Source organism: Oreochromis niloticus, linkage group LG16, assembly GCF_001858045.2.
Source record: "Oreochromis niloticus isolate F11D_XX linkage group LG16, O_niloticus_UMD_NMBU, whole genome shotgun sequence".
Lineage (NCBI taxonomy): Eukaryota > Metazoa > Chordata > Actinopteri > Cichliformes > Cichlidae > Oreochromis > Oreochromis niloticus.
In genome coordinates, this window is record NC_031987.2 from 23,509,033 (window position 1) to 23,535,652 (window position 26,620).

General features: G+C 39.1%; 1 protein-coding gene across 2 annotated transcripts in view; it reads right to left on the bottom strand.

Annotated features, from left to right (window-relative positions):
* Positions 1 to 26,620, bottom strand: part of fgf14 (fibroblast growth factor 14) — a 108,298-nt gene that overhangs the window by 62,598 nt on the left and 19,080 nt on the right. The window lies entirely within an intron of this gene.

A 26,620-nucleotide genomic window follows, 5' to 3' on the forward strand; every position in this document is an offset into this window, starting at 1 on the left:
AGTGGAGGAGCACCCAAATGCTGAATGAAAGTCCAAAAGTCCAAATCTTTAATCCAGAAATAGGAAGTGGGGTCATGTGCAGGAAGACAGACAAGGGAGCAAACAAATGTAAATGAGAAAACAGGTAACGCAATCTGGATCTTTAAACATGAGGAATAAATAAATAAATAAATAAATAAATGGAAGGGGAAAAAATTGAATCCTAAAATGGCTGAATTACTTGACTATGAGAAGAACAGGACGATCAAAGAAGCGGTAAAAGAACAACTGGCGGCATATATACACCCAGGAGCCTGACCACTGATTGAAGATAGGTGATGCAAACCTGTCTTCATGAGCACAAGGCAAACAGTCACAATGGAGGAAGACTGACAGGACAGGAAGGACAGGAAGTAAAACCAACAGCTTTCAATTTCAGACCAACAATTACAAAATATAACAGAAATTAACTGAAGAGAAACTCAACCGAAAACACATTTTTGCATAGCTCCGGCAATTCATACGTGGTGTAAGGTCTTTATGTTACTTTAGCATGTAATACACTAAAATCTAGTTGCAGATATAGAAGACTTGTTAAAGCAACATTGAATTCAATAAGAAAGTCAATCAAACTTTGTGCCAACCTGTAATTAAATGAATAAAGAAGCTCTCCAGCTCCTCCAACAGCTTCACTTAACCTACAAGCAAGCTCCCAAGAGGCCTGCATACCTCCTACGCACGATCTTCTCTTCGCTGTTTCTATGTCATTACTAATATCTTTCTTAAACAGCATGCAACACCTTACTGCACATCTATCTATCTATCTATCTATCTATCTATCTATCTATCTATCTATCTGCTGATATATAATATAGAGGATTTTTTTTAATGTTTTTTTCACCTACTTACATAAAGAGAATGACAGTTGTGGTTTGATGGCCAGTTGTTACAACAGCTGGCCATCAAACCACTTCCTCAGATGAGCACAGAGTAGTGTAGTGAAGCATGGGAAGCAAAAAAATTGTCCTCAGCAGCTTCGGTCTTTGATTTTTTTTATATTCTTCTTGAAATTAAAAAAAAAAAATCACATAACAGATTACCTGCAAAAATGTTCAAAATGCTTTGTCATATGTGTCAGTATAAGCATGTGAATGCTGTCTGATGGATGCTACTGATTGTCATTAGTTGACAGAAAATGTAAGTGTGGTACAGAAAGACCTTATTGGAGTACTGCATAGCAGAAAAACATATATCCAGCTGAGATATTCCAAACAATACTTTCCCCACTGCACTGGGATGTGGATGATTTATCATAATTTGGGGAAGACACACAAGAATAACAATAAAGACTGCACTGCAATTTGCCACACAGATATACATGAAGACTCGTGTTTCCTGTATTATGATCTCAATTTTGCTTTTTACCTTTGTGTTTTCAGACAGATTTCTTTCTTTTTTCTCTTTTGGATATAACAAATAGGTAGTCTGTCAGAAATGTATATGTAATGATTTAGATGCTTTTATCATTTATCAATGTTAGGCTTGCTATTGAGCCCCAAAGTTGACTTAAACAGAGAAGAAAATGCTCCCAAAATCTATTTTTTGGAACATAGAAGTAAGTTGACTCAGTCTAATTTGATTTCATAAAATACCCTGTTTGCCTTTTTCTTTGGTTCATTGACTTTTTTATTGAATTTATTCTGCTCTAACTGTAAAGTGTTATTTATTTTCCTGACAACCAAATCCTTTCTCTCCATTGTTTCATTATTGTTTTAGTCTTTTTTTATTGTCAGGGTAGGGTGTGATAATCACATTCAGTGGGGAGAAGACAAAATTTAATGACGTGCAGCGTGTCATTAAATTTTGTCTTGTGTCTTCGGTAGTGTGTGTTCTGTCCTGTCTATTTATGCTCTTCCTTTTCCAATTTCTTTCCCCTCTCCGCTCCAGCTGGTCGCAGCAGATCGCTGCCCCTTCCTGAGCCTGGTTCTGCCGGACATTTCTTCCTGTTAAGAGGGAGGTTTTCCTTCCTGCCGACACCTGGTGCTTGCTCAGGGGATCATTTGATTGTTGGAGTTTTCTGCAGAATAGCGTAGGCCCTTCCTCTTGCAGTTTAAAACAACTTGAGGCAAACGTTGTTCTTATTTGGAACAATGCAAATAAAGCTGAATTAACTAAATTGAACTGAAGTATATTTAAACTGTGTTGGAGTCGCTCTCTCTCTCTGAGACTGTCAGTTATTAGCATTCAGAAAAAGGAAAAAAAAATGTATCTGCAAAATGAATCAGCCCTGAAAGCCTTTGACGGAAATATAACATGACAAAGCCACAGACCCAAACTTTCAAACTAAAAATGTATAAATAATTCAAGGAGGAAATATTTTAAGCCAGTCTTGACATTCTTCACACATGGTATGAATAACAAAGACGAGCTCTGCAGTCGGAGAAAGAAACACAGTAGTTAACTAAGTGAACTAAAAACGTGAATATTAAAGCAGGTATTAAGTTCAGGGCCTTTATTTTTAGCTCACTGTATGCTACAAGCAGTTTAACACTTCCAGTTTAACAAAAAGGCAGTTTATACGCCGTCAGACAAAAAGTCACTATAACAGTGAGGCTGGTTCAAACCACTAAATAAACAGATCTCGAAAACAGTTATAAATACTCAGATGAGCTAGTAAAGGAGTCATCACTGTACATAATAAAATTCTCATTAAATGTGTGGACAAGAACGTGTGTGAAAAATACTTTTGTGTTGCAGAAGGGCTAAAATATTACTGATGTTTTTTAAATTGTATAGTATAAATCAGTCACAGAGCTTTTTAGCTACCTACATGTGGGGAAAACAGCAGCAGAAAGATCCCCGGCTCTTTACAGGCCTACTTTCAGCATAAATCTCACACACAATGCTGAAAATACATTTAGATCACTTGCATCCAGCTATCTGAATGGGGAGTGCAAATTTGGTGGTCAGCCATGGCAGCAGTGCCCTTCATCAGCCACTCTAAATGACCACGGGGAGCGTTCAAGCCGAAACTCCCATCTGACTCAGAATTCACCACGGGTGGCGGCAGCGAGGGAGAAATATAGCTCTGACCTTAAATACGGAAAAAATGCAAACCATGAGAATACTTGAAAGTACAATATATGATTGCTTCAGCTGTGGTTCTCCTTTTTTGAACCGCACAAGATTCAGAAAATATGAGGCATGAAACAAAGAGTTAGCAGCATTGCCTTGACTTTTCCATTTTAAGAGGACAACTTAAGCTGTAAAAACAAAAATATTGGGGGAGCTTATGCACAGAGCACACACTGTTCTGCACGCAGGCACCTGTAGTGCACCAAGTAAAGCTCCAGTGCGCACACCTGCAAACAGGCCACATGCATGCACTGAATCAGAGGCAATTTACAATAGCCAGAAGGGTTAAAGTGAAGCAGAGAGCAGTAAAGCATCTGGTTTTGACCCATATTTTGACCAAACTATCCAGGACAAGCTGTGTGGCTTCATCCAACGGTTCTAAGTGGGTCTTGTCATTGCACACACAAATGCCACTCAGCTGCTTCTTAACAGCCGCAGACACTTTACACTAACATGCACACACCTCTTCCCTCATTCAAACACTCCAAATTGACACAGCCATCATTCATACATACTCAGCTTCACATTAAACAGAGTAAAACATGTGCGGAGAAAAAGCACGGGTAAAGGGAAAGTAAAGGAAATGCTTTCATTAAGGATTTTTTCAGAGCTGAAGAAAGAAAACAAAAGAAAATAATCATTGGGGCATGTTTGCAAACATAAATACTGTAAAGATAATTGGCTTGTCAGGATAATCAGCTGGTAAAGTCATTTTTAGGGAGGGAAGTAACAAATTATCATTATTTTTGTTAAATTGCGGAATTCGATTACTGTACTTAAAAAAAATGTAATTTTACTATCAAAGGTTTGTGAATTGGTAATTGTAACGTGTTTTATTTCACTGAAATTGAAATGGCTCTTAGTGTAGAGTTAAAAAAAATAAATAAATTTTAATTATATTCAGAAATAGCAAGGCGGTTCCTAATTCCTGGGTCATACCAGGCAATCAAGATGAAACGATAACAAACACACACAAAGAAATAGACACAAAATCTAAATGCAGAATTAAATGAACTGGAACCCCACTAATGTTCAGGTTAGGCTGAAGCTGATCATGAAATCAATTCTTTGCCTCATTTAAAGGGCCAGCTCAATGTCAACTCCACAAAAAGGGATACGTGGATGTAGCTTATTTTATTTGTCACAAATGGCATCCATATAACAATTAATTTAACTAAAACTGAAATGAAAGGAAACTAAAATGAAGCTAAACATTTGTAAACAATAAACAACAAAAGGATGAAGCAAATAAAAAATATAAAACAAAATAGCAAAAAAAAAAAAGCGAAAAAATAGTAAATCTCAAATTTATCTGTGATAAATAACCAGCAGCTTTGCTGTTGTTGGTTGAAATTGTTCTTCCAGTTTTCTTACTTTATTGTTATTATTAGACCGAAATGCTGACTCATGTTTCAATTATAGTCCTGTGGGTTGAGCTGAAGTTCTTGTCATATTTGAGTTTTAGTTGCTGTTTGGTGTTTTTGTTGTCCCCTTGTGTGCGCTTTCTTGAATGCTTCGTTTTTGTTTGTTTTGTTCTTTTAAATAAAAGAACACAAATTTTTTTGCAACTAATGTGAGATTTATCTCCTCTAGAACTTAATACAGCTTAGGGTTCAATTTAGAGTCAAATTCAGAGGGACCTGAGGGAGAATAACACTTAAACAGACAACAAGTGTACGAGCTATTGGGTTGTTTTTTTCAGCTGGCCATTTATCTGTACTGCCCTGAACATCTTATTATCTAAAATCCCATCCAGCCATCAAAACATCCAGTGGGTACCATATCCAAGGATGGCAGCAGGGAAGCAAATTACCCATTCCCAATTTGAAGAGGTAGTGATGAAAAATAACAATACAGGACTCTTTTGAAGCCCTGTAGTTGGAATGAGTAGTACAATTAAATTATTCAGGAAGTCATATAATAAAGAATTGACCACAAAATAAAGTCCCTGATATGGAAACTCAGGAAGTTTCCATATCAGCTGACCACAAAGCCTGAGTAGCATCTGCTGTCTGCAGCACACCAAGGACAAGTTTGATGGTGGTTCTGTGATCTGAAGGTTTTAATCTTACATTCGTATATCGAAACGCTAACAGTTTATCAAGATTATTTGAGGGTTGTTAAAGGAGTAAGAGTAAATCCAGAAGAGTCAATCATCTCTGGTAACTAGAGACAGTTTGGAAAGATTCAATCTGCTCGCTGACATCAAAATGGAAATAAGACATAGGTTGACAAGATTAAAACCCCAGTAAATAGAAATGACTTTGTCTGGACCTTCAGTGTATTACAAACACGATGTGGTCTGACACCTCCTCCTGTCTCTCCGGAGCACCGCCTTGTGTTGACTCTAAACAACAGATGGGCATGAATATGTCAAGTGGTTCCTAAATGCCCAACGATGTGCTACTGTAGGTCCGCATTTGTTTATGTATGCAAGCTCTGAGATAAATGCACACACACACACAGCGATCAACACACTGCAGGTCAACCACCTCAAGATACTTTTTTCAATCCATAAAAGCATACGGAGGCAATCCTCTCATACAAGACATATCCATTAGTCTGTACATGCAAAGACCACTTGAAATGACACTGGTTACAAGTGAATAAAAACTTTGACTGCTTTGTGTCACTCTGATCACACCAAACTGTAGGATCACGGGTATAGAAAAACAGAGAAATAATAGAAATGTAGAAAATGAAAATGTTAGCACAGAAATGATAAATAACACACGCACTCTGTTTTTAAACAATGTGGTGGAAAAAATAAAAAATAAATTGTGTTCTAAAGTTATTAAACAAATTGCACCAGTTAAAGTTTTCACTCTCTTAATATAACATTTGAAAAGTAGGAGTTAAACGCAGTGCTGGGGAGTAACGGAATGCATGTACCGGCATTACGTATTTAAAACACAAAAAATAATTAATAGTATTGCGTTACAGTTACCGTTTAAAAAGGTGATAATTAGAATACAGTTACTTTGTTGAAATAAATGGACTTCACGGCGGTCTTTTCCTGTTTATGTTAGGCTATCCCTTCTCTATCTCCTCTCTAATTGTGGTAATTCCACGAAATAAAAACAAAACAAAACAAAACAATAAGATATCAATAAGAGACTATAATGTAAGTGTCCTGTTAACATTGGTGGGGTCAGTTACACAATAGACCCGAAGCCAGCACAACCTAGCCAGCAGTGCATGGGCAGGAATGCATTTCTTACTTGGAAATTCCGACACCACTTCACATTTAAAGAAAGGGATGGGCAAAATCTGACCGGGCAATGCAAACCCCGTTTGCCAGCAACCAAGCTGCTCTCAGCATCAAAAAAACTCCACCTCCAACCTAAAGAAACATCTAGAAGTAAGTTCTTTTTAAAAAACTAACGTTAGCCCACTGCAACTACTTTGTTTTAGTTGTGGTAGCTACCTGGGTTATGTGCCACTCCAGTATCGCTGATGTACTGCATTACAACCTGCTAGCTGCAAATAATCATGTGCAGTTCTGAAAGCAGCCCATGAATTAACCTCAGCTAACACCAGCTAACAATATTAGCTCGGTGGCGAGTAGCCTTCAGTAATAGTAATAAATCACACAGCAATAGTGCATTCATGTAGTTGTAAAAAGCATGACAATAATCCAAAGTATTCAGAATACGTTACTCGCATTGAGTAACGTAATGGAATACATTACAAACTACATTCTGGGGCATTTATTCTGTAATCTGTAGTGGAATACATTTTAAAAGTTACCTTCCCAACACTGGTTAAAAGCAATTTGACCACCAAACCAAACACAAACCCTTCACTCCAGATACAATCAGGTATGAAGCACTATACTGTAAAGAGGAAAATGTGTGTGTGTTTTAATTTGTATCACATTTGCTAAATCTGGGATTTTTGTGCAATTTCTATTCTTCTGCCATTGGACCCTAGAATTGTATGTTAAATGTTTGACTGACTGATGTCCTTATACAACGTATCAAACCCAAGCAACAATAACATCAAATACAGTAATAGTTATTCATGCAGTTATTGTTATAAGTTAATGTCATCTGTTTACGGATTGTTTTGCAAAAATAAAAGCTTGTTTCTAATTCCTGTTTGAAGAGTTGACATTGCCACTACCTCCACTGGGGTAAGTACGAGGATCAAAAGCCTACCTGGCTAACAAGAGTCAGCTCCAGTATTTCTTTACCTCTCCGCAGCTCCAGCACTTAAATCATATTAAAAAATATATGACTGCTACAGTACAAGATCTTCTGACAACACCATCTGTTCTCTGTTGGCCGGGATGACGATAAAGTGGGTTAATGGTTAATTTACCACTTTTGCATGATCGACAGACCCTTCCTGAACACACTGTGAACCCAGCCAGTGGTGCTACAGCACCAGTGAATCATCTGCTGTGGAGTCACAGTCTGTCGGAGACATCCAGGGACGCCACTTTATGTCAGTGAATGAGGTATTTAGGGGAGGTGATTGCAACTGTTGTGTCTGTAATGCTGGGAAGGCTTCTCACCTCCTGGAACATGATGAAAGCTGACTCACGGGGTGGGAAAATGGCACCTGATAGTCATCTGTGAATTTATCACTTACAGTACAAACACGGCAATATGGGATGTTAAGTTGTATAACTTAAAAAAAGGCCTTTCTATTGGACACACGATCTACTGAGACACACTCAGTGATATTTCTTATCCTGGCCACAGCTTAACACTTCAGTATACCTTGGCAGAGAGGCCAGGTTTGTGCAGCAATTTCAATGCATGCATGCAGTGTTGCATTTTAATGCGGGGAGTACACTTCTCCAAGCAAATGGACGAGATTTCCATCAGTTTACACCAAAGATAAAGACCCACAGCAGGGGAGATTATACAGGACTGAAGGACAATATGTTTACATTGCAAAGATGGCAGCAATCTGTATACCTGACATTTACCAGCTCACAGCTGAAGTAACAAAAAGCCAATCTGATGCCCAAATGAGGCGATGAGGTAAAGAGAGTAAAAGAGAGAAAGAAAAAGAATATCTGTTTTTTAAAAAAGGCTAAAAAAGAGTAGTGGGCAGCTGAATAATGCAGGAGTACATGTGGAAATGATTCTGCCACTGAGGTAAAGAGAAGGAAAGATGTGATAAAGTAAACACTAAACAAACACGGTTCATAAAAGAGACAACTGTCTGTGGGGTGGTTGAATCCTGACAGAGAAAACAGCACTGCTCCATGTTGCTACTGTTACTTGTCTTGTAAAGATGTTCTGTTGAGGTTTAGCACTTGAATTGGTTTCTGGGAAATTGGAAAAACAAACGTACAAATATTTCAAATTGTAAAGAAAAGTAAAAATACGAGGAAACAAAAATAAGTCAAGCTTTACAGACAATCACAGAAAATATGGTAAGTTAAGCATGCTCACGGGGTGTGAAAGGGTGACTCAAAATCAAACCTGATGTTTAAAACAATAAAAGGAAAAACTGATTAAATACTTAACAAGTGGCAACCCCACTGTTAGTCTGCCAGTGGGTTTAATTTGAGATGCACTCTATTTAGAGCGCTTCACAGTGAAATAGCTATTTTAGCCCTACGACAGACAGATATTGGGTTTTTTTTGTACATTAAATACATGACAATTTAATTTAACTGTTTAATTTAACTACACTGCTAAAACTAGTGAATACATTATAAACACATGAGTCATATTTTTTTCATTACCAACATGCCCATGATTGCTAATTCAGTTTTATTTATATGGAACCAAATCAAAACAACAGTTGCCTCAAGGCACTTCATATCCTACAATAATATGGGGGGGGGGGGGCAACAGCAATAATCAGGTGACCCCCTATGAGCAAGCAGCTTGGCAACAGTGGGGAAGAAAAGATCCCTTTTAACAGGAAGAGACCTCCAGCAGAACCAGGCTCAGGAAGGCGTGGCCATCTGGCAGAACCGACTGGGGGTGAGGGGAGCAGGACAGGACAAAGACACACTGTGAAAGAACATCCACATAAACACAAACTTCAAAATGAATAAAGACTCTTTGGACAGGGAACAACATATTTGGTCCTGGAAGTTTGCTTGTAGTCTTAGCACTGATGGGCCACTTTTGTTTTAGTTGTATGCAGTTAGACACTCTGTGCGGTTAGACACTGAGATATTGCTCTTCGATGCTAGGTGAGGAGCTTGACCGATGGATTTTGTGATTCAGCTAGGGACTCTATACACCAACAAGAATAACAAGTGGATTGTAAATCCCATCCTAACCGGTGAATGAGAAGATCCAGCTCTGAGAACAAAAACATGAACAGCAAATCCTTGCAAGACCTTTCATTCACCTCCGTGGAGAGATTAGTACCTATCGTTCTCCTATTGTCTCTTCAAACATGAGACCTAAAAGATGCTTTCTTGTTGACTGTGGCCAATGGGATTTAGTGAGATTAGTAAAGACATGCTGTAAACACAATTCATAGGAAACTAAGTTGGACTGAACACATATGGCATCAAACAAAGAATGAGACTTTAAAGAGACACGTCCAAACTATCAATGCCGAATGTGGTTAGTGAGCGGGTGAACCAGGGAGGCTGTTTTTCAGCACATACGTCTGCCACGTGAATGAGGCTGAGCTTACTGCTTAACACCATGCAAACAGAGCTACTGAACAAATTAGGTGACACTTTTAGGTACACAAAGTAAAAAGCTGTAGCTATTGCAAAAAGGAGACCCTTTTCACTAGAAAACAACTCTGTGAATGGACTTTATGTGGAGTTTGAAGTGATATTCTCCAAATATCAGAATTTTGATATGTCCAAATACTGTACTGCCCAAACATACGCATGTGCTCAATGGTGCATGATAAATGAACTATTGAAGCCACTTTTCTATTTCATATGGTTAGTAAAGTAAAGTGATACATATTTTAAACTGAAGGTCAGCAAACACGTGTATCTGCCAAAGTTACTTGGCTAGCTTATGTAAGCCAAACAACACAGGAATATATAATTTTATCTATTTAAATGTTTAAAAGCCAACATATGCTACATTATTAAAGGATGAAGAAAATAGACTGGATTCCACTTCACTATTCCCCAAAATGAAGCTTCTCTCCTCAGATCGAGCCAGAATCAGGCTTGTCTGGCACAATGCAGTTTCCTTGTACAGTTGATATGAATAAAACATGTGGGGTGTATGACAAGGCCTATCCTCTGTCTCTAGTCACTTATCATTAGGGAGAGTGACACACACTAACTGCACTATGTCATAATTAGACAGCACTCCCTTCACTTGTAATCTGGAGGAATAACACACATGACAACTTTCTACTGCAGGCTAAAGCACAAGAGATGGCCACTGAACTGCTCTCTGCCACTGCAAGGGTAAAGGACTTTCAGAATGAGCTCATAGGTTTTTGAACAGTTATGTAATTTTTGTAGTTTTGCCTTTTGCACACCACAATGAAGATGTGACTGCACCTTTTCAGGTTGAATTCAAGGGGTTTCACCCAACCATTGTATTTTATAAACAGTAGACGCTCAAAGATAATTGGAAAAACTGAACTAAAATCTAATTTTTTATTTAAATACTTAGATGAAAATCTTGAAGTATAATACTATAGCACCTGAAATCTAGAACAGAATAGAACATCAGTAAATGCTTCCTCCCTTGAGATGTTCTGTCAGGGCTTTACTGGAGCCACCTTCAGTTGCCAGTTACCTGTGGATCTATTTTTTGGCAAGTTCTAATATGACTGTCCTACATCTGGTTATAAACTAGTATTTACATATTTAAAAGCTAGATACTCTGAATTCTGTGAATCATCTACTTTCAGTTGTGTACAAACAATTTGCTCGTTATATATCATTTTGAAGCCGATGGCTTTTCACTTGCAGACGTTCGAGATTCCCGTTGCCTACATAACCCTCTAACCCTCTTAGTACACTTAGTATCAGTTGAGCATCATTTAAACACCACATCCTATCTTGCTGAGTATTCTTGCTGACCATGTCCATCCCTTTACGACAGGGTACTCTTCGTCTGATGGCGGCTTCAGGCAGGATAACGCTCCATGTCACAAACCTCAGTTTATGCTGTAATCAAATGTACTCCATAGTCAGCAGATCTCAATCCAGTAGAGCACTTTTAGGGTGTGATGAAATGGGAGAATTGTATCATGGATGTGCAGCTGACAAATTTGTACCTCATTTTTCCAGCAATTATTCTATGCTATGAAGGATAAAGGCATAAAAGCATACCAACCAGGCACTTGTAAAGTGGCCTTAATAAAGTGGCCTGTAAGTGTACGTCTCATCAGTAAAACAAACAGAAACAAACTGCTGCACAACCATATACTTGAATCCTTGCAACTCCACAGGTGTTTCCCTGTGGATTTCTTTTTAAAATAAAAACTCTCCCCTGTAACTTTTCTGAGACAAAAGGTTTGAACTCTGTTTCCTACAACTGTACTGATTTCACTTTTTTGTCTCCTAAAGAGGGAATTTTTGGTCCAACACTTGGAGTTATGTCTTGTGTGGGACCAATTTTAAGAGTCACTGTTGTTTACTGTGGGATTGTTTTCACCCACTCTTTGGTTAGCCTGAGGCACCATAAATAACTGCTTAGGTGTAGCGATTTTGTGGTGTTATGGTTAGGAAAGAAAAATCCCATTTATTGGTTCAAATACAAACTTATTCAATGTGTTTTTTAAAGCTACTGTAGTGCAAATTATCCATGCAGTTATTCACACAGCTGCTAATGGTCACTTAACATTTTAAAAAAGGTTATAATAACAGCTTGAACAGTTGTTTTGCATTTATACTGTGAATGGCACAGTACAATAAGATCATGTTGTTTAGTTTTTTATTTTTTCTGTGTGAAAAAGCAGGCACAGGAATTATTATATTAGCCCAGGTCTGAGTCACTGCCTTCCAGGAAAGCTTAAGATTAACTATGACTCAAATACCGTCTTTGAACATTTTGGGCTAGATTATCAGCACAAAGAATGCAAACTGTCTCTTTCCGCTACCCCAACCTTCATCTCTATCTATCATAAAAGAGCGCGCAGGCAGAGTATGCTGTGTTTTCCACTGAATAAACTACATGTGTCATCACAGAAGATCCAGTGTGCGATCAGCGGAGGGAGGCGGGAGGCACAGGAAAAACGTGGAAAGGTTAAGTGTACACAAAGATATTGACAAGTGACTCAGAGAGAAGAAAGCGGTGTGGAAAGCTGTTGGATGGTGAGGCACAGCTGAACAGAGAGAGTCGGGAAATACAGAAACAAGAAGAAAGGAAGGTAGTGGGAGTGGGGTAGAGACTGGGGTGAAAGGGTTTAGAGTAAGAGTTAGTGAGAGAGAGAGAGAGAGACGTATGGACATGTGTTCCCTGTCCCTCTTGCATCTAGCTGCACTAATCAGCAACACCGTGTCCCTTTGGGGCACTTAAGCTCTGGTAGAAAAACACTGTGGATGTCAACAACCCACTGATCCTTTGCCTTCTGGTGGGAAAAACACACAGACACACACACAGATGTGCAGGCACTTGAGCAGTCCCTCACTTACTAATTTTTTCGGCACACACAACTCAAGCAGGGGAGTGCAGGACTGGCATCAATACACTGTTATCAGGCCCATCAGGTGACATGCCTATTCTTAGACTTTCCATATGCACTAAGGCGGGGGGAGATAGAGAGCAGCAGAGGTAAAACAGAACTGGGGTAAGAGTGCTTTTTGTGTATTTCTGCAAGTGTGTGTGTGTGTGTGTGTGTGTGTGTGTGAGACAGAGAGAGAGAGAGAGAGAGATAAGGATGGCTGAAAAGGACTGGACTGTTTAACCGCTGGATTAAAGGGAAGGTTTTGAAATCTTGAAAGTCTATTAGTACAACTGCATCATTCATCTAATAAAACTAAATAAAGAATGTTATAGCTAGTAGAAAGACAGAAAATAGATCTCCAGCTTATATTTGATTGAAATGTAGTTTTTTTTAACAGAACTTTCCACTTGTGTAAAATGAGATGAACAAGGAATTTCAGAGAATTGCTACAGTAAACATCTTCTGTGTGTATGAAACAACTTTTTGACTCTAAAATCTCTGAAAATGTAAAACTTAATACAAACATCTGGCAAAACATTTCATCATAAAGTTGTTTATTTTTTCATTTTTGTTTTTTAGGAAACAAGTTTGGTCAAATTACAATGAAAAAAGAAAAAAACAGCACAAATGCGAACACATAAAAAGCATGCATTATGCATTCTCACCTGTCATTGCCGTGACTCAAAGTATAGACCAAAATGCCAAGACAAGCCAAGAGGAGGTTTCTGGATCATGTTCACTTATGACTTTCTTGCATTTTAGAGTTTAGCCTTGATTTCTTGTTAGTACAGTGAATTTTATGATAATGACTTCAAATGTAGTGATTTCCATTTAAAAAAATCATGACTGTTTTAATGAAGTATCATCTGAGGGCTCAAAGGTCACAGGCATAGGCACAGACAGTATTGATTTTTAGCCTTGTTCCTTGCACACAGAGATTTCTCCAGATTCTCCGGTTTAGCATGTCTTCGTCTTGTCAAAGTTGGTACTTTATCACCCTGGATGTATATTTGTGGAGACCGGCGTGGGAATTCACATATGCCTTATGAAATGATGGATGCATCATTTGCATGTTGCTGTAAACATGCAAGAACATGCATACTAAAAGAAATGTGTATTCACAGAGAGAGCGAGAAAGAGAAGGGAGACTTATGCGTCATGCTTCAATAGTCAGTGTTAGTGTGGTGGCTTTGCTGTTGAGGGAACCTGCACTGAAACAGATTCATCAGTGCTACAGCGGTCTGATGAATCTGTTTCAGGCAGAACCTCCCCGCTGCTATAATTCACAGAGCGCACACACATTAATACTGAAATGAAACATAGTCTTTCTGACAAACTGCACGGCCACTACATTTGATGTAGAACACAAGCAAACAAGCACTTACTCAAGTTACATTAGGTATGAACAGGTGCATGTGCAAACAGCACACGTATAAAATATGAACACAGAAACATTATTAAAAAAACACTTTCCCTTTTACTTGTCTGCTCGCTCTTGGTCTCTGAGACATGCACACAGGAGCGCAAAGAAACATGCCACCCTGCTGTGAGAGTGCTCCACCTTTGCTTGCACTTGCTGTACTTCAAGTGCCCCCTGGAAAATTGTGCTATCAAGTCATTGTAGCGTACTAAGCTTCTCACATCTAAATTCAGCTACCCAGAAATGGGTACAGAGGATTTCATTGCATGGATGCAACTTAAAATGTGCGATAAAACTCTGTAATATATTGTGTGGCCACTTTGTTAAAACAAACTAAATGTGGCCAACAAAGCTGATTCTGATTAAACACAGCCATGGCAGCCATAAAATATGGATGTTGCTGCACTCTGACCAAAAACAATTTTTTTGGAATCTCCTTTTCGTGACTTACTCTGTTGAGCAATGCACAGAAAAGAAAATTTAAAGAACATTATAACGTTACAGTGAGGTTGACCTTTGACCTTTGAATATGAAACATCATTGTAATGTTTTTGTAACTGCAAACAGCGGTGATAAATAAGATATCCAACCATAATTTATTATAAATAGTAATTCAATTTGTATGCACGGTGAGTTTGACGAATGATGCGTGCTAACTCTTGTTTGCTTGTTGACTGGGAAGCGTAGAATAATCTGATATCACTGTGTTGTTGCTGCAACACCATAATTAACGTTCCTCCGTGCAACCCCATCAACACGACTGACACATTAATGATGACATGATAATGACACTGTTGTCATGTCAAGGCCTCGCCTTCAGGGCATCAAAACACGAGGTTAATGTTGTGAAAGGGTCTATTATATTAACCAAAAACAAAATCACTGCATAAACTAACCAAGTAGTTTTGTTTGCCAAATCTAACAAACTGTGATTGAACATTTAAAAAAAATAGTCAAAAGTTTGGACACTCTCACCCATTTTTACTAACTGGATGAATGATTCCTGATCTGCTAGCTACTGTACAGCTTGGTCATCATATTTAATAACTGCCTGACTGGAACATCTCAATTATGTACATGGGATGCAGTTTAGAGGACGCCCATTACAGTTACGGTTACTTAAGAGGCAGCTCTATCCTTCATCCACACATACAACAGGCAGCAAACGTGCTTCCTGCTCCATGGACCAAAGCTGGAGGGGGATTAAAACATTATGAATTGAACAGGACAGAGTCCGGTAACAGCCGCTCTACTGTATTCTGTACCCCTGCACAGCTAGCACACACACACACTTGAATGCACACACATGGACGTATTTCCTTTTTTTTCCTTTGTGCAGATTGTTTTTAAGAGCATGCTTTGGATTGTGGCTCCATATGGAATAGCAGTCAAGAGAGAGGCATCAGGCAGCAACACATAGCTTCATTAACACTTAAAGGCAATAGATGTGGGAAGAAAGGGCAAGAAATACACGCACAGAACTACAATAATAAATGTCCGTTTCCACTGTGAATAATACCAAGATAGAATCACGCACGTTGCGTACACACAATTACTGACTCAGAGGGTAAATTACACCTTCTATTATAAATCCCCACGTACAAACAAGTCTAGACTTGACTCCTGGTGGGAAACGATGGTTCTCTAATTAGAAGTGAGAAGCAACACATTGAGTTTGTGTGTGTGTATGTACTGACATATGCATGTGTGTGAATAATTTGGCCCCGGTTGAGGCTGGACTAACAAACATCAGGGGTTGAGATAAATCCCAGGTGACCGCAGGTGTTCATAGTAGGAATACACAGGTGGAGTGAAAAATGACCTGTCATGGGGGTTTTTTTTAACCTACATTGTACAAAATGAATTTAGAGCAAACTGGCAGCATTCTTTGAGCAACTCAGACCCCCCCTAAAGTCCTTCTGGGTCTGAGTTGTTGTTTCCTTAACCTCTGGGACTGCACCACCATTGCTTCATTGTCACATAAACCTTAACTGTTTTGACTTGTCAGAATTTCTCCTGTACTCCTTTTACAGAAACACATGCTTGAAAAAAAACAATTCACCAAAACACAGCCTCACGATCTGTGTCCGCTTGCTCATGGAGTCTCCACGTATGGGTAAGCCATTCAGTTATTGATTACAATCGTCATGTCTCCCCAAATTTTACCAAATCTGACTTCACTGATAGCAAACCTTGAGCATGCACTCTCTCTGAAACAGAAGTCCTGGCCTAGCTGCTGCAAGAACTACACAGACCACAAAAGCTGGGCAGCAGTTTTCTGTTTTGCAAGCATGTTCATCCACACAGAACTATTCCCCAATTTCCATCACATGTACGGCATCAATAAATAACGCTTTTCCGAGCCATGACAATTCCATTATGAATATTTCACCGCCTTCTTTCTTTTTTAACATTACACACTCCTGAATACTTCATGCTTTTCTAGCCTTAACTAAGCACTCCACACAAAGAGCCATTTAGCTCCAAACGACTTCGAGAGCAGAGACTGAAGCGACAAGTCATCACTTCGCCCTCAGCCCCTCAGCACAAGTTCATAAACATAATTTAAATCAAGAAAAGGTCTCTTAAGTTTAGAAATTGGACTCACACATCAAACACTCTCGTCCCTGTCACATGTCAGTAGATGCTCATTTTTGTACCTCATACTGCTGCATCTCAGCTCACTGGGCTTCATCTATCCGTCACAATTCCCATCTTCACTGTCAGTAAACAATAATTGTGCTTCTGGCTGTGAATATCCTTTTATGAATTCCTTATTTATTCATTTATTTGAATGCAGGACACCTGCTGCAGTCATGATAGCATTGTGGCTAATGGTGGTAATGTTTTAAACAACTTAATGGATAGCCATGACATTTTATACAAATAACCATGGTCTCTGACTCTTTTCTGTTGTTCAGTTGATTCAGGATGGGTGTTTTTTCAGTTATGAGAGGATTTCTTTTTCTTTATTTAATCAGCCAAGAGGATAACGAACAGCAACAAGAACAAAAATCTTCCCTATGTGGTCTACTGTCAATGTGGAGCCTGTTTGCATGTAATGGCTTGTATGTTATCTCCACTATACAGCACATCACATGGCTAGAAGAACGGGCCTGGATGTGTCGCCATCTATCTTCTCTGTGTTACACTCATCTACAACAGCATCACGATATGTGCGTCACCACATACTTTGTCCAAACAAACAAGCAAGCCTGGGGACTGCAGGGCATAAACAAAACAAATGCTATATTAATTATTTTCATTTTTACTGGGTCACAAACGTGCCCCTTGTGTTGTGACACTGAAATCATAAATGGCTCGGCTTCAGCTTGCCATCTAATTTCATTTTTAGGAACATAATGTCACAAAGTTGACATTTTTGAGATGTGAAATTCAGATTTACTTGTTCCATTTTATTTAGTTTCTTCTTAAAGAGCAGAAGAATCTATAACTGACAGCATGCATGGCACCTCATTGCATTTTTATGTGCTTATGTTGGAGTTTTTCTACAATACCATTAACCCTCATCCGTCCTGTCCTCGTGTGCAAACTGTATATCTCAAAGTGTTCAGCGGTCTCTTCCAGCACCTTTAATAACATTAGCTCAAAACACATATTAATATTGAGTATCTGAGGTGGCAGTTTTTCTAAAGAGCTCAGCAGCAACCAGTGGCACATTGAAGGATGTATATGACACAAGGACCTTGGTGCTTCGCTGAGTGTCCTTGTCGTTTACTCTTACCTTCCCTCACCATCAGTGCTGCTGCCTACATCTCACATCAGTGGGGTAATCAAATAAAAACCGGCACGAATCAGTAAATCTATCAAATGAAGCTGATGCGTAAGTTCAATAAGGAAGATCTGTAATCACCCATCTGCCTGCTTTCCTGGGTGTTCAGCTGCTTTTCTGTTTACATGTTTACCGCTTTCCCACGATGTCAATCTCAATACTGACATCATTACTCCAGTCCAATCATCTTCTCACCCGCATTCTTTGAGCCAGTCAGCCTCCACTTTGCATGGTTTAAATCTGCGCTCTCCCGTCATTCTCCCTTTTAGACTGTCTTTCGTGCAGCCCACCGCCTCCCCATCTCCACCTCAGACATCACAGCCAGAGCTCTATTCAAGCCTCAATCCTTATCTTCACCACTGCCAACATCTAGACTCCAGGGTGGGCGGGGTCCTGTCCTAAATCCTATCGCCACTGGGATTCACTTCTGCCATGAGGGGTTATCGGAGTATAATCTGCAAATACATTAATTTCTGTGTCTCAATAAATCATGTTAAATTCTTCCATGTGATCTCTCCTTATTGAATTTGATTTAGGAGACGAGCGTGCCACAAACACAGCAACACTCGCATGTATAAAATAATATTGCTTGTAACACTGTTGGATGACAAACATCCTGCACATTATCCAGGCTGTAAAACAGGATGGTCTGTACAAAACTACCCCTACACACTTCCACTGTAAGATCGGGGGTGTGTGTGTGATGGCAGGTATCCTTTGAAACATCCTAACACCCTCCCAGACTATGACAGCCAGCTGTTCACTTCCTCTTTCAGTGCAGCCATACAGAACCACTATAAAAACAGCTGATATGGTTGGAAAACAAGTCTCGAGAAATACTTCTGAGTGCCTAAAAGCTTTGCTTCAGCAACAATGGCTGAAAAAAAACATTAAATTGAATTAATGAGAGATGGAACAACATGTTTTCCCAGCTTTACAAACAAAACGTTAATAATATGTTAGTCTTTTCTAAGATCATGCACTCTGCAAGCTGTTGAGTTTTATACCTATGAGAAAATGCTTTTCTGCAATATTGTGAGATTATTTGCTTTGTAAGGGAGCTTTTCTCACTTTTACGAAAAGCGATGCAAGAAAACGCGATGACTTTCCTTTCTTTTTTTTTGCCTGATGGATACATTTCAAAAATGGCTGAGGCCTGGCTCCTCTGTCGATTCTCATTCTCCTATAAAGTCTCAAATCTGACATATTTTGCTCTTCCTTGCATTGATTCGTGAGTGTCACTTGCCCATATTCCAGCTCTATTCTCACTGCTCGGAAAGACTGCTGATTTAGTTAGAAAGACGTGTCTGCACCCCTCTGCTGTTGCAACCTTCTTTGTCAGTGTCAACAGAATCTAGAGTTACTGTCGAGAGATTAGGAGACCTTTTCTTGCTGTCGTTGGTGAGTTGGAGGGCAGCGGTAGGACATTTGGCCCCCATCATCAAGACTTTGGCATGCAAAAGACTGGTCCTGCTCAGTCTAAAAGGATCAGATTTTACTGACGGGTCATTTTGGGGCAGGTCTAGGGGAGCCAGTGTTGCCCTTGCAGGGAAAAGTGATACAGCAAAGGACGAGGAAAAATAAATAAAGTGCACCACACACAGATAAGAGGAAGATAAGGAGCCCACCACACAGGCTGTGGAGGATTAGACTGCAAGCTTAAAAAGGCAAGGAAAGATCTCAAGGTAGCATTCAAATGCACAATGCAAGTCAATGGCAAATGCATACCGAGTCAGAACTCAGAGAGCTGGTTTAATGGTTTGGAACTTATTTATAGCATGCCTCTGTCTGATGACATTTGGACTAGTAAAAACACACAGTATGTATCCACCGCCTGCCATAAACCAAGCGTGAAGACAGCCATCAGCCCTGCTCCTTCACTGGTTTTAGAACAACAAAAGAGAGCAAACAATGAACATGTTGAAAACCCCGGGGAGACAGACGCAGCAGTCAGATCATTAAATCAGATGGTTAGAGGAACCAAAATGTCAATAAAAAAAGAATGAATACAAATAATGAATAAAAAAAGAATACACTCAGAGCAATAAAGAAAGCCCAGCACCAAAATCACAATCTGGATCATATTTGGTATGTAACTGCACTAATCACACTTCTTTTTATACAGGAAACATAGACATTATAGCCTCAACTGAACAGTTATTAAAGCTAGGTTCTATTCATGAGCCTGCTGTCACAGATCAGTCCCTTGAATTCGCCATACAGACAGTAAAGAATTACACATCTCACAACTCCTTAAAGATTATATTAGAAAATAAAGTATCGCATTGCTTCAGAGTCTATACCTGTGTTCTGTGAAAACGCAGTCCTTGTGTCAAGCTTAGCTTAGCTTGGCTTAAAGAATGGGAGCAGAGGGAAACTGCTAGATTAGCTCTCCTAAAAGTGAAAAACTATACCTACTTACACTTTTAAACCATGCTAAATGATCTAATGCATTTATGCTCAATCTGTTTGAAATGAAAACTTGTAAATAAGGATTGATAGTTAGTGTGTTTACATGTACTAAAATGGGTTATAGATGGGATTTGTCGACTAAGTTTATTTCCTAAACACAAATAAAAAAAAATAGAGTCTTAAAGGGGTAAATCAGTTCCTTGAATATGTGCTCTGATATAATGCTGTTTCTGTTTTGATCAGCTTTATAAACACACCTGTGTTGGCACAAAACGTCTGCTAATTTATTTGTGTGGTTTGACATGCTGTCTGAGCTTGTCAGAAACGATAAGGATTTACACTTTACATCCGACTACTGTAGTGTTAGGGCGCGTGGGGGGAGGGGCCTAAGTCCTCATTGAAATTGAAGATTAAAGTAAGAAGAAACAAAGCTCTTACTCAGAAAGTTTCTGTGTTACTGCATTTCTAAAACAACGCTCTGTTCTCAATCTGCCTGTGTTCATTTATTTGCAGAACAGGCCATTTTCTACGACATTTCACAAGTGGATGCTTCCATCTCCGGTGTATCCATCACTGTTTTACGCCAGTGATTTAGAAGGGCTCTCAACTTATTTGTAAATGGCTTTTGAAAAGCACACAGGTGATCGCGGTTTTGCCCACAACAACAGCTGAAACACACCTCTAGCTTTCCACCAGAAACAAAGCAGTGACCACAAGGAGTTTTGAAGACAATCTAACAAAAAAGTGATCGTTTGTACCATCTGATTTTAGCAGCAGTCTGTCTTCATTTTTCTATTATCATGTGCACATGAAAAAGGGGCCTCCTCTGTCTCTCTTGGGAAAAATCAACACCTGTCTCTTACCCCCTTTATCTGTTTCTGTTTCTCTTGATGCACAGGCTAAGGGTAATTGCCTCTCTGTTATTTTATCCTTAACGCAAGGGTTACGTTACATTAGGCATCATTATCCTTTAATCTCGATTTAGTGTTAGTGCATTATGCATTATTCCTTGAATTAAATATTCAACATGAGATAATTTTTGGAATCAGCATATCTAGAAGACCTCTTACTGTGAATGTTTCAGTGGTTGCCACCCTAAAGATGTATCGCATGAGGATTATATTCTGTTTCTATCTATACCACAAATTATTCAGTACTGTAAAAAAAAAGAGAGAATGCTAGGAAGGGAGGACAGTTCAAGTTTTTCATCAAATGCATGGACATAATGGGCAATACGCTGCTCAAAAAAAAGGAATGGAACTGTTAAATCACACATCAGTTGATGATGAATGAAATAACCAAGTTGAGAGTCTTTACATAGATACATTGTGTAATTCAATTAAAACAAAATGGCATAACAACGGTCAGCGGGAAGCAAAATTGTCAATCCTTTAAGCACAGGATTTAAAAATCACACTAACAAAAAACATAGTTGAAAGTTGAAATCACAGATTGATCTGATTTGTGTGTGTATCACTCCCACATGCCTGTATGCACTCCCAGGAACTGGGCATGCTCCTAATGAGACTGTGAATGGCTCCTGGGGGATCTCCTCCTAGACCAGGATCAGGGCAGGATCACTGACCTCTTCCACAGTTTGTGGAGCTACTTAGTAGCATCGAGTTGGGAACACATTTCAGATGTTCTCAGTTGGATTCAGGTCTGAGGACTATAAAGGACAGTCAGTGGTGTCAATGCCTTTGTTGCTCAGGAACTGTTTATACACTCTGGCTCCATGAGGTCGGTCATTGTCCTGCACCAGGAGGAACCCAGACCCACTTCACCAGCATAAGGCCTAACAATGGGTCTGAGGATTTCATCCTGGTATCTAACAGCAGTCATGATAATGTTGGCAAGCACACTGAGATCTCTGTCACCCTGCAGGAATGTGCCTCCCAAGGACACCGCTGACCCACTGCCAAACCAGTCATGTTGGATGATGTTGCAGGCAGCATAACATCCAGCATGGTGTCGCCAGCATATTTCACACTTGTCACATGTACTCAATGTGAACCTGATTTCATCTGTAAGGAGAACGGGGCACCAGTTGCAGAGCTGCCAGTTCTGGTGTTCACTGGTTAAATACAAGTTGAGCTGCTGGTGCTGGGCTATGAGTGCAGGTCCCACTATTGGAAGAAGTGCTCTCATGCCACATTCTCACAGTTTTGTTAGAAACAAGCACATAAGTAGTACGTTTAGCCCACTTGGGGTCACTTTGTAGATCACTGGTAATGTTGGTCCATCATACTAGAACTGCAAAATGGTCTGCGGCCACCACCAGCAAAACATAAATTCTCTTTTGGAGGGCTGTCTTGTTGCTTCTCCAGTGCACCTGTTGTCACTTTTATGTATACCAAAACAGATGAAACGGATCAGTCTGCGAGACTGATGAATCTGTCCAGGTTTATTAATTGTTCTTAATTTTTTTCAGTATTATTTATTAACTCTGGACTTCTAACTTTTTTGGAAAAGTTTTTTTTCCCTGTTTTAAATACGTCACATTACAGTGGATCTCTATTCTTTAATAGATAAAAATAATTAGAGTAGTAGTAAACATGTTTTCTGCTTAGACATTACATATTCTAAGTGTAGATGATGAGTATTACAGGTTAATACCATTCATATCAGATTGGGTTGCACAAGATGATCATGATATGAGAGCATCTGATGATGAGGGCCATTGGTGGTCCACTTATGGATGAGTGGCCACCACTCATGGTCAACAACTCAATTTCTAACTGAAAAACAACAACATCAAGGGAGACCGGAAAGTGGAGTGGGTAGGATGCATACCACATGGATGCCCTGAGCAGTGGAGTCCCACCACATATGACCTGAGCAGTGCAATCCCAGCCGGAGACCATTTGCAAAATGCCATTCCCCCACTGCCACTCTTTCATTTTTTGCCCTTTTTTCCTCCATCCCTGTTAAAAAATAGCAGAAAAACCTGAAAATAACTTTAAAATCTTTAATTTTTAAAATTCAGAACTAAGAAGAATGTATCCTTAAGGCAATCGCTCTGACATTTTGACAGCTGTGGTTCACATGACTTAAAGGAAAGAACTGAGGCTCCATTTTAAAGTGCAAGAGGTTCAAGGTTCATCCTTGACTTTCAACTTCAACAAAACAACGTGACTCACACAAGTACAAATAGAAAATGCTTTATTAAGTCTACCGACTGGTTTAAGATTGGGTAGGAAAGTGATAATGCTTCCTAAAATTGTATCCAAACCTACACAGTCTTAGGCAGCTGCTTCGCCTAAAATATTAAGACTGATCACATGAATCATAAATCTGTCAATTCTTTGATAAATGATAAAGATGAAGGAGCTACAAGAGCTTCTTGAGCTAAAGTTTGTCACTTTTGTATTGCTTGAATTACAGTGAAAACCCTTGACCTCGTATTTTCCTTCTCTCACTCTCTCATTGCTCGGTGTGCAGAGCTATAAAACACTCCTACATTTTGACTCCTCGCATGGAGAGGTTTGGACGCTATCATGTAAAACACAATGCAAAACAGTTAATGATGCAGCAGAGAAAAATATTAATTATGCCCCCGTAAAATATACTGAAACTGTGCAGGATTCAAATTCTAATTTATGAACACAAATCTTAATCATTGTAAGTATTCAGTTCAATAATTATTACTACTCTTCTAATGAGAATCTACATTGTCTATTTTATTTCTGTTGTTTGTTGTATTTAACTGCACGGACTGATATTCATAGGATGCTCTAGTCTAGTATGACTACTTAAAACACTTTCCCATTCACACACACTCATACAGAGCTTATATAAATATACATATAGACCCTCTATCTGTCACAAACAATCTGGGGTCTCTATTATACGATCTAATATATGATCAGTCTCTATTATTATATCACCATCTAGTTTTAAATAGTCTTTAAAATACATATCCAGTCATGAAATAGGTGAATCTGGCACAAACATCAGACCAACAGATGGGATTTCTACACTCTACTATGGGATAGTCAACAGCTGCAACATGCTGACATGGGATCTCAAGGAAGAGACACTGTTCAACCTGAGACTCAGTATCTGTCTGCAATGAGGAATTTTTTTCCTTTGTTTTCAACATTCAAATGTGGTAAAGAAAAAATGCCAGGAAACTAGTTTGCACCAAGATCAAGATCTTACAGCATGGTGAGGTGAGAAAAACAAAAACAAAAAAACAGTCCTGTGAAATCAAGCTGTAGATCCAAGTTACCGGCGGCCTGATTGGTCTCCAAAAATATCTTAGTGTAAAAGGCCACTACAGGAAAAAGGGAAAATGGTAACAGAAGACTTCAGAAAGAAGAAAGAAATCAACAAAACCTGTTGCTTTGCTAAGACGTTTGGAGCCAGACTGGGAAAACAAGAGAAACTTCTCTAACCTGGACGAAGGGGATGCTTGATGTGCTGGATTCAGGTTCGATGAGCACTTTGTGGTCCCAGAGGAGCAGGTAGCACGCACACGTGAATGTCATTATTTTTGTGATAGCTTTTTTGCCAACATTAAAACGAATGTAAATACTGGGAAAAGGGTTTATCGATATTCATTTCAAGTTATTTAAGCTTATTTTAATAAGCACACTTTTAGTATAAGCTCAGTCGTCTGTTTTAACTGCGGCTCTGCAACAGCCAAAAACAAAAACAGGAGCAATTTAAAGCTTCCTGTTATGATTAAGGACTCAAGTACAGTAACAGTAACCTGTTGTTTGTTGTTCATTTTAACCAGAATCTCCGTGCGCTCCCCTGCCAAAGAAGAAGAAAAAGCAGTACAGATATGAGCAGACTTCACAGAATCTACACAGGCTTTTTGCCAGCATGGACAGAGAGGCTGTCCACATTGAGGAGCAAAGGGAATATGAGGAGAGGGCTCGCAGAGAGGCAAGTGAGCATGAAAGCTATGAGAAGGGCATGCAAATGGCAATGCAGAAGAAAATGCAGAAAGCTTAGAACAACAACTACAGATTTATCTCAGCTTAATGTTACCTCATGGCTCATAGACACTCACATCACAAAGGGACTGTATTAATATATAATAAATTGTGTATATTACTGCATATTGTGTATAAAATTGGAGAGGCTTGGCGCACATATAAGCATACCCTCACAACTTTTTGTTGCCATGTGACTTTCCCGCTTAGCCACTACACCACAAAGGCACCAACTGTGCACGTTTCCTCTGAGTGGACTCTAAGCAAACTAGAAAGTAGTATAATAGGAACAACTATGTGTCCCTGAGGTCTGCAGCAGACCATGTGTGCCTTCACACAGACTGCCCTACCTTTAGATGACGAGTGAATGATCCAGCATTTCTCAACACTTTGCTAAAACAGTATCTAAGAACAAAGCAAGTGTTTAGAAGAGAAGATTGATGCCCAGCACTTCACCTAAAAAGCAGAAACATCACTTCTGGAGACTTTCTGTCAGTTTTTAAGTGCAGTATTTTGTTCGCTTTCTTTCAGCATTTATTACCTTGCTCTTCTAAAAGCAAACATGAGGAGACGTCAGCAAGATTCTCCTACTGAGAACATCACAATAGACCGCTATGAAGTTTGGCCTTGGAACATATGGATCGTGACTCTGCTGCCACAAAAGCAGGTCTGTCAAAGCTGTTATTAAGGAGCAGTTCTGTGACTGAATGATAGGAAAGATGCTGCAGCATTACTGCAGACATGATAAGGTTTTCAGTAAGCCCACTGTGCATATTCCTGTGTGTCAGTCATTCCTGTGTATAAACACGTGAGAACACAGCTGACAGATAACATTCACTTTCCTATGCTCAAGAGAAGAGAAGAGAAGAGAAGAGAAGAGAAGAGAAGAGAAGAGAAGAGAAGAGAAGAGAAGAGAAGAGAAGAGAAGAGAAGAGAAGGGTCAAATTTGGCCTGTTGTAGATCCACAGCCATGCATCACTGTACTTGGCTTCCTTACTTGGCTTTGAAAATGCTTTATATTTTATGCAAGACCAATAATATGAAATAATCTCCAGAAGCAGTGTATATATATATATATATATATATATATTTATAGATAGATAGATAGATAGATAGATAGATAGATAGATAGATATAGATATATATCTATATATATAATGAAATTACCTCCTCCTCTTTGGCATGGTGCTGTATAAAAAGAATCCAGAGAGTGAACATGCAAACAAACTCTCAAGCACACAGAAACTACAACGTGTGACCTTCAGGTTTGATCATCTGCAATGCAGTGATTAGTTTTATTAATGTAGAAGGAGTCTGCATTGATAAGAGTTCACATAATCGACAAGAAAACTATTTTTC